The sequence below is a fragment of the Helianthus annuus genome, chromosome 7 (genome assembly GCF_002127325.2).
Source record: "Helianthus annuus cultivar XRQ/B chromosome 7, HanXRQr2.0-SUNRISE, whole genome shotgun sequence".
In the NCBI taxonomy this organism is placed as follows: Eukaryota; Viridiplantae; Streptophyta; class Magnoliopsida; order Asterales; family Asteraceae; genus Helianthus; species Helianthus annuus.
In genome coordinates, this window is record NC_035439.2 from 47,751,194 (window position 1) to 47,758,288 (window position 7,095).

At 40.4% G+C, this 7,095-nt stretch overlaps 1 non-coding gene across 1 annotated transcript; it reads left to right on the forward strand.

Annotated features, from left to right (window-relative positions):
• Nucleotides 1-1,249: 1,249 nt before the first annotated feature.
• On the forward strand, nt 1,250-1,356 carry LOC118480660. Its single transcript, XR_004863640.1, has one exon. It is a non-coding gene; the product is annotated as a small nucleolar RNA R71 (small nucleolar RNA).
• Nucleotides 1,357-7,095: the final 5,739 nt, after the last annotated feature.

The following is a 7,095-nucleotide window of genomic DNA, read 5'->3' on the forward strand; positions in this document are numbered from 1 at the left end:
AGGCCGAGTTTTTAAACATTGATGAGGGCATGAGGTTAATGCTAGCCCAAGGTCGGCTAGTGCATTACGAACGGGGGACTCCCCGATTGAGCAGGGAATTGTGAAGCTTCCGTGATCGATTTTCTTTTGAGGAAGTTTATTGAGTACGAGGGCAGAGCACTCTTCGCCTAAGTTAACTAATTGCAAAGTTTCAATTTTCTTTTTATGAGTGAGGAAGTCCCTCATGAATTTAGAGTATTTGGGCATTTGGGTTAGGACATCAATAAAAGGAATATTGACATGCAATTGTTTTAATAGACTTTCGAACTTTGCGAATTGCTCATTGGTCTTTTGACGAATTAACCTACCGGGGTACGGGACTCGAGGAGCCTTGGTAGGCTCTGGTGACGGAGGGGAGTTATTCTCCTGCAGAGGCGGGGGTACCGTTTCTTCTGTCAGCGGTGGTGCTTCTGCAGGCCCCACGGTGCGGTTTCGTAGCGTGATGAGATGAACTTGCGCTTTTGGGTTTGTTTCGATATTGCTGGGTAATGCACCTTGTGGTCTCTCGGCAAAATTTTGAGCTATTTGATTTAATTGTTTTTCTATGTTTTGAATACTAGCTTGTTGATTTCTAAAATTTGATTCTAATTGTAGAAATCTTTCCGAGTTTTTCTTTTCAGTGTCGGAGATGAGGCGAGATACAGTATCTTCAAGCCTTTCTCGTCCACTTTGTTGTTGAGTGAAATTTTGTGACTCATTCCTTGGTTGTTGAAAGTTTGTTCGTTGGGTTTGTTGGTTACTACTATTGCTGGGTTCTCTCCAACCAAGGTTTGGGTGGTTTCGCCATCCTTGGTTGTAAGTGCCCGTTGGAGGACCCGACGGCCTAGGTCTATTATCAATGTAGCTTAACGATTCTTGTTGAGCGTCCGTTTCTTTCATACAACTCCAATTTTCATGTGGCCCACCACACCCTTCACAAGCCATAACCGAGACTGTTTTTGTCATTTCTAATTTTTTTATTTTTGAAGAAAGAGCCTCGATTTGGGCTTGTAAAGAAGTGCTTTCATCAACCTTATGGGCGCCCGAGGCAATAGATTTATTGCCTCGGGGAGTGTGCCATTGAAAATTGGTTTGAGCAATTTCCTCAATTTGGTTATATATTTCATGTGGGCGGCGATTACCTAAAAGTCCCCCAGAGCTAGAATCAAGTGTCTGCCTTGTGTGGGGCAACAGTCCATTATAGAAAGTGGATACTTGTTGCCATATCGCAAGGCCATGATGTGGACACTTGCGTAATAGCTCCTTGAACCTTTCTCAAGTTTCATATAAGGATTCCCCGTCCTCTTGTGAATATGTATTAATTTCAGTCATTAATTTAGCCGTTTTTACGGGAGGGAAATACTTATATAGAAATTTTTGGGCTAGTTCATCCCAGGTGTTTACTGATCCAGCTGGGAGGGCGTTGAGCCAAGCTTTTGCTCGGTCTTTTAGTGAAAAAGGAAACATTCGGAGGCGGATGGCGTCATTTGATGCTCCATTGATCCGAAAGGTATCACATATTTCTAAGAAATTAGTAATATGTAGATGGGGATCCTCGTCTGCAAGCCCATGGAAGGTTGCGGAGTTTTGGAGCATTTGTATCAAATGCGGCCGAAGTTCGAAGTTATTAGCTTCAACGTTCGGTGCATTGATAGCGGCGCCTAGGTTACCTACGGTGGGTCGTAGATAATCCATGAGGGTACGTTGGTCCGCCATTGGAGGTGGATCACCCGAAACTTTCTCTTGGTTTTTAGCTTTTAATCGTTTTCTGAGAAAGCGTTCGGGTTCTTCTAGAGGTTCTTTTATGACCTTATTAGAACTGGAGCTCATACACTATGTAGGATTGGCGTCTGGTTCCAAGTCCTGCAATAAAAACAGAAAAGAATGCTGGTCAGAAGGTTCACCACGGCCCCGTGCTCAGCGAGCACGGCCCGTGGTCGGAGTTACAGTAATTGTTTTCCAGATCCCAGTTACTGGAAAGTTGGACACGACCCCGTGTTGCACCGACACGGCCCCGTGTTCAGCCTTCTGTAACTTGGAAAACTAAAAACTGCCAGTAACGATGCTGGGCACGGCCCGTGTCCGACCAGGCACGGCCCGTGCTGAGCTCTGCAGAAGCTGAAAAACTAAGAAAATCCTAAAAAAATTAAAAAGAAAAATAAAAAATATGACTAGGCCGTTGATTCCTAACTTTCTTAAAATCCTTGTGTCCCCGGCAACGGCGCCAAAAACTTGATGCGTGTGAAGTGTAGTATATTTTTAATGTATATTTAAGCCCTTTTTACACCTTTAGCCAAGTTTTAAATTTATAAAACACGATATTTACTAACACTAAACACACATATGGGCAAGTGCACCCATCGTGGATGTAGTATAGTGTTGGTAAGATACCGAGGTCGTCCAAGAACACAAGAGCTTTTAGTATCGGTTTATCCTCAACGTCTAATCAAATCAAAAAGTTAGAAAAGATTTTTTAACTAAGAAAATAAAAACTAACTAAGTGCTGAAAAATAAAAATAAAATAAAAACAGAAAGACAAGATGAATCACTTGGATCTGACTCGTATATTAGTATAACCTTTGATTATTTTCGCACTTTTGCACTTGTTTAAGAGATTATCTTAGTTATTGTAGTAGACCCCTCTTTTGAAGGCGACGTTACCCTCAACTCAGTAGTTTGAGTCAGCAAGGATACAATCCTAAAGGGTTGGATTATTGGAAGATAATGAATTAAGTCATTAATGCAAATTGTGGTAGGCCCCGCTTTTGGCGGTGACGTTACCCTCGGCTAAGTAGTCTGAGTCAGCAGGGATACAGTCCTAAATAGCCGGGTTATAGTATTAATAGTAGTTAACTTATGAGGGGGTCAAAGAGTTTGGATCCCCGCCATCCAATACCTATGGGCATTGAAGGAGATCCTACTAAATTTGACCCAGGTCCCTTGCAGGACCTCTAAACGCTGAACAAGGGCAAGACCCTTACCAAACCATTCCCTTAACCCCCGACCAGGTAGCCAACATACCTCCATATAGACCGTGGAGATATGAATGGTGAAAATCTTTTATTTTATATAGACAGTAAAATAATGCCAAGACACCACGGACAAACGATAAGGAAAGATCACCTTCAACATAAGCAACTAGTTATTAAAGTCATTAATACAAAACCAAATAAAAAGTGCAAAAGATTAAAAATAAAAAGTATTATACTAAACACTTGTCTTCACCAAGTGATGTAAGAGACTTAGGCAAACATGGCATTTGATTGTCAACAACTCTTACGATCAATCTTGGATCCCGAGACGACTCACACACTCTATGATGGACAATGGATGATGGTGGTGGATGATGGTGTTATGGTGGTGGTGGGTGGTGGATGAAGTGTGAGAGAGGTGGTGTGCCAAGGGATGAGTTGAAATGAAACCAAGCACTCCTATTTATAGGCTGAACAGAAGGCTGGGCACGGCCCCGTGTCCGCTGGACACGCCCCCGTGCCCGTCTGACACACTCTCTCTTCATTAATTATAATTCGCAATTACAATTAATGCGCCTGCTGTACTTTCGCCACGCCCCCGTGCTCACTGGACACGGCCCCGTGGTGGGCAATAGAAGCTTCTATAGGTTTGTCTTTTCTGCTGCTTCTTGGGCACGGCCCCGTGCTGGCTGAGCACGGGGCGTGTTCAGTCTTCTGGCTTCTCTTCTTTGCTTGGGAGGATGCCGTTGAGGGTTCGGGCAATCCACTTTTGTTCCTTTTCTTGTATTTTTGTTAGAATTAGCTGTCTTTTTTGCTTCTTTTGTGAATTTGAGCTCATTTCATCCTGAAAATACAAAAGGAAGACAAAAACACTCTTTTTCCAACATTAGTACTCAAAAAGGGTTAGTTTTATGCCTTATTTGATGAAATTTATATGTTGCATTTTACACACATCAAATACCCCCACACTTGAACTTTTGCTTGTCCTCAAGCAAAACTCTTTAAATATGAGGCTTACACTCCCAAATGGAATGGGTAGAAGAGAAGGTTTTTTGGCTTGTCCTCAAGCATCACCGTGTTTTGCATGGAACGCTAGATCATGATTAGCCCCAGCTACAAGTTCATTCCAACACCACAAGGTGTCGTGGTGATTGAAACAATTCAATAATAGCGGTGATAAAAAAAATTTATCGTGTTTTGAAATCGAATGCAAGGTTCAACGTTGTGAATCTGAATGTTTGTTCCAAACAAATCTTATAAGATTTCCAACTGAAAGTGAAACAAATAAGTAAAGTTTTCCAATTGAAGATGAAAAAGCAATGAATATCACAAAATGTTCGATCGATGCTGAAAGAACCGTTAGGAGGTACACCGGAATATGACATAAATTTGTGTACCAATATCTTGACACACGATTGTGTTAAGATTTCTATAATATAATAAACCAACAAAGCGGATTTAATATCAATAAACAAATAGAAAAATAATTAAATCCGTACATGATGTGAGCAAACGAAATCAGCGCAAGCTTCAAATTAGTGAAGACGTCACCACGAGTTGATCATGATCAAAGAAACGATTCAATGAAATTGAAGACCAAACAAGCCTATTATGGTTCGAAACAAATGAAGTGCTTGTTGGAATTATTTCGAATATGATGGCCTTGATCCATCATATGGGACCTTGAATCGAATATATATTACGAGCAAGTTCAACAACTGAACTTGGTTTAAACACAATCCAACAATGAATTCATGTATCAATAAGAAAGTTTCGACATGGTTACAACAAACAAACCATGTATGTAAGTTGAAAAGAAAAGGAGTTTTAAACGAGTTCGTTGACTCGATGCCAAAGAGTCACGCAATAATGCAGTGATCCAAATTACAATGCAAAACACGAACATAGCAAAGCAATATTGAACGTTAGTAAAGCAACAATTTAGAGTGAAGCCACCGATGGTCTTCACGAATCAACTTAACCGCATGTGTAACAAACAAAACATGCGTAACATATGAATTTGTCAAGAAATGAAGCAATTGAGTGTTCACTATCAAGAAATGAAATCTTCGTGATGCAATGACCGTTAAGGGGGGGGGGGGGGGAGTAGAAATGCGAAAATCTACTCATTATATGCAAAAGTCAAAATTTCAACAAAAGGGATTTAAGGACTTTACCTGAAATATTGTGTGATGACCGGTTGTTAGATGACATTTCCATGGAATGTCGAACATAGTGTAATCGCCTTAATGAAGTAGGGGGGATGCGAAGACATGTGACTTCCTTTGAAGCGCCAATAATTGTGAGTCTCTTCAGAGTAAGTATAGATTGTCGTGAAATCCCAGTTAAACATACCTCAGTGTGATTGGTGTCATATGCAGGATCACGTGGTAATTTGCCGCATTTCGATCAGTAATTCTCTCGCTGACAGACATAACATCATTGTTGTCATGCCCAAGTGTGTTTTCCCCAAGGCCTTGCCTCGAAAATCGTGTGTGATGTACTTCGACATCCGATGACGTATAGTTTATGTTTTACATATAGTTGCACAACAACATTTCGTTCCACGTAGATTACCTGCTCGGGTAATTAAAATAGCATAGACAATATAGATAATGGTGTTTGCCCGAGTGCTTAGTCACGGTTTCTAAGTAACGACCTTTAATGAGTTTCGACATATGTTTTCCAAAGGTCCTAAATGCATGTGATTCAAAACTCTCAAAGTTTTGATTTTTGTGTGTAATTGTTTCATGTAACGTGTATCAACACAACACTTGTGTATGTTTAAAACCAACATGTTGAATCATTGTTTTTGTCAACGGTTGGAACCCATATCCGAGTGTTAGGCGTTCTGTATGTGTTCAAGTCTTGATATCTAAGTCCCCAGAGGATAGTGAGGTCAAAGCCTAGGTATTTCTACAAAAACCTAATTCACTGAAACCTATAGCTCTGATACCAATCTGTCACACCCCGAAATATCAGAGCTGGCGTGACTGGACAGGTATCTTCATTGCACAGCGGAAATGTTTGAGCTACGACTTCTAGAAATTGAACGTCGCTAAGTACTCGAATTCCCATGGGTTCTCCTATTCCAACCGTTCCATAGTTTTGAAAATGCAACCTGAGAAAGAACATGCGAAAAAGTCAACATAAAGTTGAGCGAGTTCATAGTTTGTTTTGAAAAAGATTTAAAATAAATCTTTTTGATAACCGGTTTTAAAGTTGTTGAGAAAATATAGTAAAATCATTTTCTTGGCATGATATATGAGAACTGTGAGTCTAGCCCACGAGAGTCTTTGTGCATTGCACAGGAGAGAATGGGCCGAGCCCAAACGAACCTTTGTAAGCAGGATCAGCGCGTCCTCTTACTTAGGTATAATTTGAAAAACGTTACCAAAGCTTGTAATCCATGTATTTGTGAGTTTCCATCAAATGAATCTTGTGAATATGTGAAAGTTTTAGCATTGTAAATGGGTATGTAAAGCGTCTATGAACAGGTTGATCGTTAATGTTTCGCGAGGACATTAACGTATGCGACGACATAGGAAGTACTCAACCTGTGTAGACGATTTTTAGTGTCGAATCACCTCGACTGTGTCGCCCGTACCCATTAGAAAATCATGCACGTTTCATAAATATGCGCGCGTTTTGTATAACCGGTATGTTTGATCGAAATCATTCGTAAACCATTTAAGTTCCTTGAAATTCATTCGCAACACGGTTTAGAAATATGAGTTTTCGTTCATCGAAAAGTTGTTTATTTTTGCAAAACTTGCATGTCTTTCCACCCCCGAAAACATTTATAAAAATGTAAAACAGTAAAAAGTGGGGGTTATGAACTCACCTTGACATTCCTGTGCAAAGCTAGCTTAACGTGATTCCGTGATGTCATCCCACGAATGTGAACTCGCTATCGTGCAACTAAAGCATTCCTAATCAAGGAATAATTATAAGTTTCTAATTAACGACGTAGCTAAACTACGTGTCCGAGCTCTACCGAATCGTTAACTAAACGATTCTAGTATTGTTATCGTCTTGGTTTAGAAATAACCAATTTTTAGTTATTTGATCCCATTTAAGCGGGACAGATACTAAGTCTCGAGAT